General features: G+C 35.3%; 2 pseudogenes; one reads left to right on the top strand and one right to left on the bottom strand.

Moving 5' to 3' along the window:
• The first annotated feature begins 518 nt into the window (after positions 1-518).
• On the top strand, positions 519-6,025 carry LOC139787259 (serine/threonine-protein phosphatase 6 catalytic subunit-like; annotated as a pseudogene).
• A 3,419-nt stretch (positions 6,026-9,444) lies between these two features.
• Positions 9,445-11,269, bottom strand: LOC139787260 (serine/threonine-protein phosphatase 6 catalytic subunit-like; annotated as a pseudogene).
• Between the last annotated feature and the right edge of the window lie 2,499 nt (positions 11,270-13,768).

Below are 13,768 nucleotides of genomic sequence, written 5' to 3' on the forward strand. Positions count from 1 at the left end.
CACTGGACTATTTGCGTTATTCGCGCTCATAAATTATTTAAAAGCTCTTAGTCTTTTGAACATTAAAGTCCAGAATGCTGCTCTGAGATATGAATGCTCTACAGAATGTACATAGTAGACAGCAAAAGCGTCTATACCACAGAATGTTCACATTTGCTCTGATGCAAAATATCGTTTTCTTTTTTTTTCTCGAGCTACAAAAATCAGGCTGATGCAATGGCAGATACTATCAAGAGACACGGTAGTGTCTCGCGCCAAGTACACGCGGAGCGAGACAGACCGTGACTCTTTTACGCGACGCGACGATTTGCAAGTACTCGAAATGTTGAGATCTCGATAACGAGTGAACGGATCAAGTTCTAAATAGGCTTGATCGATAGCTTGGGGTCGATTTGGGGGGGGGGTCCGTTCTTTTCATTTTTCCGCTACGTGCCCTACGAGCGGAGATATTGCGAGCAAAAGTCGAAATGTGAAAATTTTATATTAAGATACGTCGTCGTTAAGATACGTCGACGCTCTCATTCAATATATATATGTCTACAGAGAAAACGTCACTTTCACTTTTTCGACACTGGCGGCTGCCGGCGTTAGTATCGCAGTGCAGTGCAGTGCAGTGCAGTGCAGTGGAGACAGTGCATTTAGCGCGCTGTCATCAGTCAGTTCATCAGTTAACCTATTCTCGAGAGAGACACGGTAGTACGCGCGGAGCGAGACCGACCGTGACTCTTTACGCGACGCGACGATTAATTCAATCAAGGTAATTGTTTTATGTAATTATCCTATAATTAATTATCTTATTCTATATACTACGTTTACGTGAGTGTTTACATAGGTTAATAACCTATTATATTTATTTATATATTGACGGCAGGGAGCTGATACTGAGATCAAGGAGTCAAGGAGCCTGTTCACACGAGGCGTTTCTGCCGCGCGATTGCGGCCGCGCGTTAACGTTTGCACGAGCCGCACGCTGTCGCGAGGTAAGGTGCGACAACACGCGTACGCGAAACGGCAGTAACACCGTAATCGTGCCGGCGATATACTGAAAATTGAATTGCTTCGTGCTTATCTGGAGATTTCGTATCCCTACATCGTATTACCACCGCTGCCGGAAAAGAAGGTTCTCTACGCTTGGCAGAAAGTGACGACTGACACGTTCGATCCCGACTTCGTTGATCGCAGAAGAGCTGGACTCGAGGTACGTTTCCGATTTGCAATTATAACAGTATCGTGCGATGAATGTTGTACTAACCTCAAAGTCGGAGCATCCTTGCTCACCGCTACGGGATCGACGTAAAGTTTTAGCGGATTTTAATCTTCCGAATTAGCGTCGCAACAATATTAGTCTTCCATTATCTATTGCCTCACAACTTTTCGATTTTAATATTCTGTAGCTGTATAGTTATTTGTACACAATCGTGATATTAATATACATCAGATTGTTCATGTTTTTGTGCTGTTACAGTTCTATGATTTAGAGGAACTGTTTCGTAACGGTGGCCCCGTGCCAGATACAAATTACATATTCCTGGGAGATTTTGTCGATCGGGGCTACTATAGCTTAGAAACGTTTACTCGTCTGCTCACACTTAAAGCTAAATGGTCCGACAGGATAACGTTACTACGCGGTAATCACGAAACTAGACAAATCACGCACGTTTATTTGGATTTTACGGTAAGTGCGCAACGATACTTTCTTTTCTGGGCTTTTTTTACATTTGTGTATAATAAAGCTTTGATTTCATTGGTCTCTTCATTTTCTGTTCTAGATGAATGCCAAAACAAGTACGGCAATGCTAATGCGTGGAAGTACTGTTGTAGAGTATAACTCCACTTTTGATTACGCTCGAATAAAATTCTGTTTTAGTTAATTGATGAACAGGTTCTTTGTGTACACGGTGGATTGTCTCCAGCTATTAGAACACTAGATCAAATTAGAACGATTGAAAGAAATCAAGAGATTCCACACAAAGGTATTAATTGTATAAAGTGATATGTCATTGCAAAAGTTACATAATAATAAAAGTTACATGACTGGATATTTACTGTTATTGTACAATAATAATAAAATATCGTTGCTTAATTGCCATATTACAGGTGCTTTCTGTGATTTGGTCTGGTCCGATCCAGAAGATGTAGAAACATGGACAGTAAGTCCGCATGGTGCAGGCTGGCTGTTTGGCAGCAAAGTGACTTACATGTTCATGGAAGTGAATGATCTTAAACTCATCTGTAGGGCGCACCAATTAGTTCAGGAAGGTATGTCTTTGCTCAAATATTTCTGTCGCAGATTTTTTTAAATATCTCGGAAGTATGTATTGATGACGCATATTTTTATCATGCAGGTTATAGGTACATGTTTAATGACAAACTCGTCACAGTGTGGTCGGTCCCAAATTATTGTTATCGATGTGGTAACATAGCTAGTATCATGCAGTTCACGACAGTGGATCAGAGATCACCAGTGCTGTTCCAGGCAGTGCCTGATTCCGAGAGAGTAATCCCACCTCTAATGCCCACTCCGTACTTTTTGTGATCTATCTTAGTGGCTCATCTGTACGGATGCGGAAGAGAAATGTCTGTGTCTAGACTCTACGGAATCACATGATTTGATTGGCCGGATCCAGGCTGGTACCATGACGGACCCACACATTCATGAGAATATATCACTGATTATATACATATTACTTTAGAAAATTTTGATTCCCTTAAAAGAAATTATTTGATGCGTTCTACGATCAAAGTACGATACTTAGAGAGGACTGAATTGTCGTGTGATTGATCTTATTCAGGGAATGTTCTTTAGATTTTTTAAGAACTTTATCAGGTTTTACATGTTGTAAAGCTAACTTTTATATATCTACATAGTATCTGCCATTGCATCAGCCTGATTTTTGTAGCTCGAGAAAAAAAAGAAAACGATATTTTGCATCAGAGCAAATGTGAACATTCTGTGGTATAGACGCTTTTGCTGTCTACTATGTACATTCTGTAGAGCATTCATATCTCAGAGCAGCATTCTGGACTTTAATGTTCAAAAGACTAAGAGCTTTTAAATAATTTATGAGCGCGAATAACGCAAATAGTCCAGTGCTGTGTGTGAATATAAAAAGAAAAGAAAAGAAAAGAAATATCACTTTTAAACATTCCGGCAAAAAGTACACTTTCTGAGTACAGTAAATGCTTCTCTGACATTACAATCGTTGTGCGTAGAATTCAGATTTATTAAAGCGTGAGCATATATAGTACTGTTAAGCCCTTAGGAAAATTTACTTAAAGTTTTTTAAAGTTACTTAAAGTATTTTAAAGTATTATAAAGTATACTAGCCGTAATAATAGTATACTAATAGTATAATAGTAGACTAATAGTATACTGACAGCCGAGCGTAAAGTTTTCTTTAAGTTATTAACCTCAATAAAAACTTTATAAGCAAGTCGCAAATATACTTTAAATTTACTTTTAACAAACGTAATACTTATAAATATACTTTAACTTTACTTTTTATAAAGGTAATACTTAAAGCTGATTTTAACTTATGGGTGTTGTTTCAACAGTATACTTAAAAAGACAAGTTCCCTTTTTCACCACACTTGCACCACACGAGACATTAAAAAATATTATATCATATATCCAATTCAAAATTTTATTACTCTTTTTAAACTGAATTTGTTTCTTAAGATGATTTTTGGAAAATTATATAATTGCGCTGGTTATGACATATGTAGACTATATATAACACTTACATCAAATTAAGAAGTAGTCTACCACGTAAGGCAGTTGGCTCACGATCCAGAGGTCCCGAGTTCGAATCCCACCAAGGTAAGTGTGTTTTTCAAATACGAGAAAATATTTATAATCATAGACTGCATCTTAAGAAACAAATTTAGTTATAAAATAGTAATAAAATTTCGAAATAAATAATTTTTTTTTATTCCGGGTGAATATCGGAAATCAGTGTCCTCTAGTATTAAGAGGACTGTAATCTTAAGTCTAGTGTCTCATGGTTAGAGGATATTCCTCTAGATTTTAAAATATCTTCTTGAGACCGTATTTCAGAGGAAAATCCTCTAAAATCAAGCGGGAGCCACTAAATGACAGAATATTTTTTTTGGGGTGATTAATAGTAATTGCATGAGTTAACTTAAAGTAACCTTTAAAGTATATTATAGAAATACTTAAAGTTTGGTTCGAAATCACTTCTAGTTTATCAATAGTAATTTCTTTGGTAAACTTTCTAGTTTATTTTAAGTTTTTTTAAGTAAATTTTCCTAAGGGAGGTCTTCCTGAACATATAAATGATCTGTTGCTGGTTTAGGTACTGTGTGTGCTGCGTACCATTCTTTTTTCTTCTAAATGCGCAATCGGTGTTCTTAGCAAGAATCGTAAATTCGGCTCTTTTTCGCCGAAGTACAAATAGCGTGTAGCAGTAGCCAAAGTTTTCCTGCTTAGGTAAGGAAATCCGATAGCGGGATCGTTATAGCATCTGTAGAGAGTTGTCTTATTATTTTTATGCACATGACATTTTTTACGCTTAATTTTAAGAAATTCCGAGCTCAAATATTGTCTTTAAGGGGATGCTGGAGCCGCAGGCGAACTCGATCAGCGTCGATAAAGAAGTGCTCACCGACTATATCTGTCCTTGTATAGACAAAGATATAGACAAAACAGACGGCTCCAGCATCCCCTTAAACTACCTTGACACACATTAATGTTCTTTTCAAGAAAGATATCCACCGTTCGTTCGTCACACACACTTCTCTCTTCTATATATATATATACATATATGCCAAATCGCTGTCGTATTGAATAATCGTAATTAGCTAATTGTCATAAGTTCATTAATGTAGAGAGCAACTTGAAAAGAAAAAAAACCGAGACCCTTAGCAATGTGCCTCTAAATTAATAAGCGTTTGTGTAATATAATGATACGATATTGATATGACATAATTAATGGAAATGCACCGGCCATTGCGTATCATAAGCCTGAATTCTGACCATCGATTTTTGCTAGCTCACGATAATTCCTAACCGATCACAGACCCGACAAATATGGCATTGGCATTGTGGCACAGGCTGTCAAGTTGAGACTACTCTATTTTGAATTTTGTGATATAGACCGAAGGAGGCGTGTGCAATGGTCATGTCGATGTTTATAACGACTCTCCTTGTCGCACCATTCGAAGAGGTGTTTTGCGAAGACCCGTTATTCCAAGAAATGTAATAAACTTTTGAACAGTGCCTTCAGAACTATAACACGACGGTCTACTAGAAGTATAAATGCTTTCTTATTCTATTTCATAAGCCTTCCGCTATTGTTTTGGAACGAGCCTTTGCTTTTTCGCGAAACTTTTCTACGATATTTACGTTTTACGATTTTACTACCTTTTAGGTCTACTCTTACAATTTTACATCACGCGCGCGCGGTATATTCTCTATTTGTACTACATATTATAACGTACAATTACAATTGCGCGATACTTTACGCGAGTAATGTATTACATAAGGTAGAGAGGAGCGCATCTAGAACGAATTGGGACACGGAGCTTGCGTTACAAACTCGACTCGCTACATTTGCAGCCTCCGAGTCGTGAAACGGTTTCGCAACGACGGGAACGCCCTACGTGCGGTACGGATATTATTAGAAATCCTTAAAAAAAAAAGAAAAGAAGTATTAGCCTCTGTATCTATTGGGGTGTTTGCGGCGTTTCGTTTACCGGAATGCCTCTGTCTGTGATCGCTTTAATCTTATCGAAGTGTCCAAGCGCTTGCGGCGACTCGATATTAATAATCGGTAAGCTCGCGAAAGAAAGAACAAATAAAGACAATTTGCAAGATAAAAATAAAATAACGAAGACTAATTTAGCTTAATGTGCTCCGTGCGGGAGCTTGAACACTGCGCATAATCCTTAAAGATCTCACAGGTAGACACCATTTTAAAACGATCATCATGTACCTTGAAAGTATAGACTTTGTTATGTTAATGTAATGAAGAACGTCTGTAATAAAAATGCGCAAAAAATCGCACTTGATCGCATTGTCAATAATAGAGAAGAACACGATCGCATAGTGCAGACCAAACGCTTTGGACTAAACGCTATGGTACATGAGCATATTTACAGTTCGAAGACCAAGAGGCAGAGCCGCGGGGATACGACGACAAGAAGAAAGATGTCGTCAGCTAACTACCATTGGGGTAGACGAGGCAGAAGACCGAGACAGTAACATAATTATTTTTAAGCCGTATTTTTAAGCAGTAATATAACCCGTCAGTATTATATATTCGTACCTCTGACCATACACATATGAACACACACATACAAAGTAAATATGTGAATATGCTACCTTTCTTATACATACATGAAAACATAATTGCTAAATAAACATTTAATAAAACTATTATATTGTTATTTACTTCATACTTACCAAATCAAGTTTTATTTAATATGTATAATCTATTGTAACTGTAAATAAATTTATTATTTACTGTATAATTAAATGCTGGTACATTCAAGAAATTTGTAATTCTGACCTGGATTTATATCCTGCCTAAACTACACATGTATGTTTAAATTGATGTTTTACCTAGTTATTGCACCAATAATGTTTAAATAAATCGTAGCTTTAGTTTTTAACGCAGGAAAAGAAAATTTAACGTTTAAGCGCTAACCAATGTTGATGCATTTTTCTGAAGAAATACTTACATATTGATTTTGTTGCATATTCGAAATCTAAAATCCGAGCATGCTAGAAGCACTTTCATTATCTTCAATGTGTCAGGTATTTTAAAAGAACACTAAATTTATCTTTAAAAATAGGCAAAATTCAAGCAGCTGTAACTTTGTTAAAAATGAACAAAATTTAAATTTAAAAAAAGGATTTTAAAGCTTGAAATCTCTACTTTTGAAAGTTTTTATCGTGGATTGAATAAGAAATGAGCATTTTGACTTTGATTGCTCATAACTTCCTTAAAAAACATCGTATTACAATTCAAAAAACAGATTCTTAAAGCTGAAACTTTGCTTTATTGAACGGTATAATTGCCAAATTTTTTAAAATAACAAATAGACGTGATACAAATGGATGAAAATAATGTAAATTATTTTTAAATGCAGAGTACTTAAAAGTACAAAAAAACATAAAGAATAAATTTGTTTTATTTGTATCATGTCTACATGTTATTTAAAAAAATCTATTTTCTTAGAAATAATAGTCTGTAACACCTTTAGCTTTACAATCTGTACATACTGTTTGTAAGATATACTCTTTATAAGACTAGTTAGAAGAGGATGCGTAACACTACAAAATGCATGATATCAGTACAAAATTACCTTTTTCAAAAAAGGTAAAAAAAGGGCGCCAAGTACACGCGTGGTTGTTACCTCGGAAAAAACCAAGTGGTAGTATCATTAATTTTATTTCACAAAATTGTCTCACAAAAATTGTCTCATAAAATTGTCTCACAAAATTATTAAATTACAAAATTGTTACTTTATTCAATCCAAGTGATATCTATCTTAACAAAATTATTAAAAACAGAAGTCGTTTTTGTTCGACCCAACTGGCCTAATAATTAATATATTTAAACTCACAACGTTTCGAAAAATTATCTCACAAAATTGTCTCACAAAAATTGTCTCACAAAATTATTAAATTACAAAATTGTTACTTTATTCAATCCAAGTGATATCTATCTCGAAAAAACCTAAATAACAAGTGGTATCTATTTAAAAAAAAATATGTGAAATCTTTTAATACTGCGCCAATTACAAAGAGAGAATATATATATATATTATATACCTTATAACAAAATTATTATTATATCACGAAATTGCGTTACCAAACTCAATCCAAGTGATATATATATTTCAAAAAAATATATGAAATCTTTAAATTACGCCAACTACAAAGAGAATATATATATTGCTTTGAAAAATAATTGTAGTGCAACTACTCTTAAAAAATAAAACAAAATTGTGTTACCTAACTCAACCCAAGTGGTATGTATCTTTGTATTCCTGAGGATCTTTCTATCAACCCAAGTGGTAGTAGTTTTAATTCTCCTTGATAAAATTATAATATTACAAAGAATCATTTAATCATTTTAATCACAAAGAATTAAAGAGGTAACATTATAAAATAAAAATATTTAATTAAAATAAAATAAATAAATTTTTCTTGTAAAAAACTTGGCGCTGCTTTTTTAAGGTTAATCCAGACAAACTTGCATAGGTGCATAAGCATATGCATAAAGAGATGGATTGGTCTATTTCCTTTTGCACATATATCTGAACCAATAAATTTCTTACGCTTATGTTTATGCGCGATGCAAATTTGTCTGGATAGACTTTAAAAAAGCAGCGCCAAGTTTTTTACAAGAAAAATTTATTTATTTTATTTTAATTAAATATTTTTATTTTATAATGTTACCTCTTTAATTCTTTGTGATTAAAATGATTAAATGATTCTTTGTAATATTATAATTTTATCAAGGAGAATTAAAACTACTACCACTTGGGTTGATAGAAAGATCCTCAGGAATACAAAGATACATACCACTTGGGTTGAGTTAGGTAACACAATTTTGTTTTATTTTTTAAGAGTAGTTGCACTACAATTATTTTTCAAAGCAATATATATATTCTCTTTGTAGTTGGCGTAATTTAAAGATTTCATATATTTTTTTGAAATATATATATCACTTGGATTGAGTTTGGTAACGCAATTTCGTGATATAATAATAATTTTGTTATAAGGTATATAATATATATATATATTCTCTCTTTGTAATTGGCGCAGTATTAAAAGATTTCACATATTTTTTTTTAAATAGATACCACTTGTTATTTAGGTTTTTTCGAGATAGATATCACTTGGATTGAATAAAGTAACAATTTTGTAATTTAATAATTTTGTGAGACAATTTTTGTGAGACAATTTTGTGAGATAATTTTTCGAAACGTTGTGAGTTTAAATATATTAATTATTAGGCCAGTTGGGTCGAACAAAAACGACTTCTGTTTTTAATAATTTTGTTAAGATAGATATCACTTGGATTGAATAAAGTAACAATTTTGTAATTTAATAATTTTGTGAGACAATTTTATGAGACAATTTTTGTGAGACAATTTTGTGAAATAAAATTAATGATACTACCACTTGGTTTTTTCCGAGGTAACAACCACGCGTGTACTTGGCGCCCTTTTTTTACCTTTTTTGAAAAAGGTAATTTTGTACTGATGTAGATATACGTATAAAAGTTAGCTTTACAACATGTAATTAACTTTACAACATGTAAAACCTGATAAAGTTCTTAAAAAATCTAAAGAACATTCCCTGAATAAGATCAATCACACGACAATTCAGTCCTCTCTAAGTATCGTACTTTGATCGTAGAACGCATCAAATAATTTCTTTTAAGGGAATCAAAATTTTCTAAAGTAATATGTATATAATCAGTGATATATTCTCATGAATGTGTGGGTCCGTCATGGTACCAGCCTGGATCCGGCCAATCAAATCATGTGATTCCGTAGAGTCTAGACACAGACATTTCTCTTCCGCATCCGTACAGATGAGCCACTAAGATAGATCACAAAAAGTACGGAGTGGGCATTAGAGGTGGGATTACTCTCTCGGAATCAGGCACTGCCTGGAACAGCACTGGTGATCTCTGATCCACTGTCGTGAACTGCATGATACTAGCTGTTACCACATCGATAACAATAATTTGGGACCGACCACACTGTGACGAGTTTGTCATTAATCATGTACCTATAACCTGCATGATAAAAATATGCGTCATCAATACATACTTCCGAGATATTTAAAAAAATCTGCGACAGAAATATTTGAGCAAAGACATACCTTCCTGAACTAATTGGTGCGCCCTACAGATGAGTTTAAGATCATTCACTTCCATGAACATGTAAGTCACTTTGCTGCCAAACAGCCAGCCTGCACCACGCGGACTTACTGTCCATGTTTCTACATCTTCTGGATCGGACCAGACCAAATCACAGAAAGCACCTGTAATATGGCAATTAAGCAACGATATTTTATTATTATTGTACAATAACAGTAAATATCCAGTCATGTAACTTTTATTATTATGTAACTTTTGCAATGACATATCACTTTATACAATTAATACCTTTGTGTGGAATCTCTTGATTTCTTTCAATCGTTCTAATTTGATCTAGTGTTCTAATAGCTGGAGACAATCCACCGTGTACACAAAGAACCTGTTCATCAATTAACTAAAACAGAATTTTATTCGAGCGTAATCAAAAGTGGAGTTATACCCTACAACAGTACTTCCACGCATTAGCATTGCCGTACTTGTTTTGGCATTCATCTAGAACAGAAAATGAAGAGACCAATGAAATCAAAGCTTTATTATACACAAATGTAAAAAAAGCCCAGAAAAGAAAGTATCGTTGCGCACTTACCGTAAAATCCAAATAAACGTGCGTGATTTGTCTAGTTTCGTGATTACCGCGTAGTAACGTTATCCTGTCGGACATTTAGCTTTAAATGTGAGCAGACGAGTAAACGTTTCTAAGCTATAGTAGCCCCGATCGACAAAATCTCCCAGGAATATGTAATTTGTATCTGGCACGGGGCCACCGTTACGAAACAGTTCCTCTAAATCATAGAACTGTAACAGCACAAAAACATGAACAATCTGATGTATATTAATATCACGATTGTGTACAAATAACTATACAGCTACAGAATATTAAAATCGAAAAGTTGTGAGGCAATAGATAATGGAAGACTAATATTGTTGCGACGCTAATTCGGAAGATTAAAATCCGCTAAAACTTTACGTCGATCCCGTTGAGCAAGGATGCTCCGACTTTGAGGTTAGTACAACATTCATCGCACGATACTGTTATAATTGCAAATCGGAAACGTACCTCGAGTCCAGCTCTTCTGCGATCAACGAAGTCGGGATCGAACGTGTCAGTCGTCACTTTCTGCCAAGCGTAGAGAACCTTCTTTTCCGGCAGCGGTGGTAACACGATGTAGGGATACGAAATCTCCAGATAAGCACGAAGCAATTCAAATTCAGTATATCGCCGGCACGATTACGGTGTTACTACCGTTTCGCGTACGCGCGTTGTCGCACCTTACCTCGCGACAGCGTGCGGCTCGTGCAAACGTTAACGCACGGCCGCAATCGCGCGGCAGAAACGCCTCGTGTGAACAGGCTCCTTGACTCCTTGATCTCAGTATCAGCTCTCTGCTGTCAATATATATAAAGAGTCACACGGTCGGTCTCGCTCCGACACTACCGTATCTCTCGATAGGTTAAGTGAACTGACTGTGACGTGACAGCACGCTGAACGCACTAACTATCTGCACTGCGCGCAGTACATCTGCACTGCGCGCAGTACAAACACGTATATGAACGCACTATATCTGCACTGCGCGAAAGCGCCGCCAGTGGCGAAAAAGTGAAAGGGACATTTTCTCTGATCACGTGATCAAGATATCGCGGCGTTAGGAGGAGTATCTTAAATAAAATTTTTCACATTTGGACTTTGCGTCGCAATATCTCCGCTCGTAGGGCACGTAGCGGAATATTATAAGAGAAACCCCCCCCTATTTCGACCCCAAGCTGTCGATCAAGCCTACTTAGAACTTGATCCGTTCACTCGTTTATCGAGATCTCAACATCTCGAGTACTCGCAACCCGTCGCGTCGCGTAAAAGAGTCACGGTCGGTCTCGCTCCGCGTGTACTTGGCGCGAGACACTACCGTGTCTCTTGATATACCGATAATCAACCAAATTTTAAAGTAGGGGAGACCGGGGCTAAAACGTCTACGGGGTAAATACGTCTAATCAAATATCTCGGAACCTGTATATTGTGCGAACTCGCTATTAACATTGTAAACGCTGCTTATAGTACCCATGTGACCAACGGAGTTTCGGCAGGTTACCTGCCGTGTTATGATTTTTACGAGGGCAAACGTGTTTTCGAAAGGTGAAAGTTACATTTTCTGCGCGTGGAAATTTTGTAATATCTGCAATAATATTTGCTCTCCAAATCTCGAGGTACGTGATTATAAAGAGTAATGCATGCTGAACACGAATCCAGTGTAGTTTTTTCATTATCGTTGATGTCTAATATTTCGTGGGCGATCAAATCTGAAACTTGTGTTTGGGGCTAATCGGTCAGTAAGCAGTCCGGGTGCATTTCCAAGGCATTTTCGGGCTCACTGCATATGGAATATGGATGAGACGGGAATTACAACCGTTCAGACACCGAATAGAGTCATCGGACGTCGAGGAGTGAAACAAGTCGGGCGAGTGACTTCTGCGGAAAGAGGAACCCTCGTAACTATTTTTTAATAATGTTTCGCATAAAAATTTTAAATAATTTTTTATATTTTTCTCTTAAAAAACAATTATTGCATGTATCCTATTATTTTTTAGAATTAGATGTACGTATATGTATTGAAAATGCAGTGCAGACTGTTATACCCCGGCATTTTTGAGATTTCAATTTTTCCACCGTTGTCGTTTTTGCTCTATACCGGTTAAACAAAGCGCCGTAGACAAAAATTTCCTATATAAATTTTGTAGCTAAAGGTTCACTCTTTACAGTGGTATACCACATTTAACTACAATTATTTATTTTGTTGTTAAAAATCGGCACCGAAAAAAAACGGACTGTTTAGCCCCGGTCTCCCCTATTATATATGAAATAGGGGTAGAAAAGACTGAAGAATATAATAAAATTAGAAATAGCCCAATATTTAGAAAAGAACCCCTTTACCGATTATCTCCAAATTGAAATACCAACCTTTCTTAAATGATACTCTATCGATTAAAAAAAAATTCAACCCGATATCTCAATATTTGCGGAAATTAGAGCAACCACGGACATTTCTAAAAAAATTCAAAAATTTTTTTAAAGAATTTTTTTAAAAGAATTATATACGAAATAGGGGTAGAAAAGACTGAAAAATATAATAAAATTAGAAATAGCGCAATATTTCAAAAATTACAAAAGTTAGAGCAACCACGGGCATTTCTAAAAAAATTCAAAAATTTTTTAAAAAAGAACCCCTTTACCGATCATCGCCAAATTCAATACCAACCTTCCTTAAATGATACTCTATCGATTAAAAAAAAATTAAGCCCGATATCTCAATATTTGCAAAAGTTAGAGCAACCACGGGCATTTCTAAAAAAATTCAAAAATTTTTTAAAAAAGAACCCTTTTACCGATCATCGCCAAATTCAATACCAACCTTCCTTAAGTAATTACTCTATCGATTAAAAAAAAATTAAGCCCGATATCTCAATATTTGCAAAAGTTAGAGCAACCACGGACATTTTTAAAAAAATTCAAAATTTTTTTTAAAATGAACCCCTTTACCGATCATCGCCAAATTCAATACCAACCTTCCTTGAATGATACTCTATCGATTAAAAAAAAAACAGCCCGATATCTCAATATTTGTGGAAGTTAGAGCAACCACGGACATTAAGTCCGCACATACACACACACACACACACATACGGACATGCGATTTTAATGCGATATTTCGACATTTTAGAACACTCTGAACATATTAACATCAAAAACTCAAAAAACAATCTTTTCTTTGGTTTCTTCTACCCCTATTTTATATATAATTCTTTTAAATTTGGTTGACTAGACCCAACTTTATACGCAATAAAAGGTTTATATACGAAATTTACGAAAACAAAGCTTCCTCTATGAGGAAGCAAAAAAAAGTGTGCAAGTAGAA

This window comes from Temnothorax nylanderi, unplaced genomic scaffold (genome assembly GCF_030848795.1).
Source record: "Temnothorax nylanderi isolate EJ_2023f unplaced genomic scaffold, tnyl_v1.0 TNYL_tig1366_pilon, whole genome shotgun sequence".
NCBI classification, from domain to species: domain Eukaryota; kingdom Metazoa; phylum Arthropoda; class Insecta; order Hymenoptera; family Formicidae; genus Temnothorax; species Temnothorax nylanderi.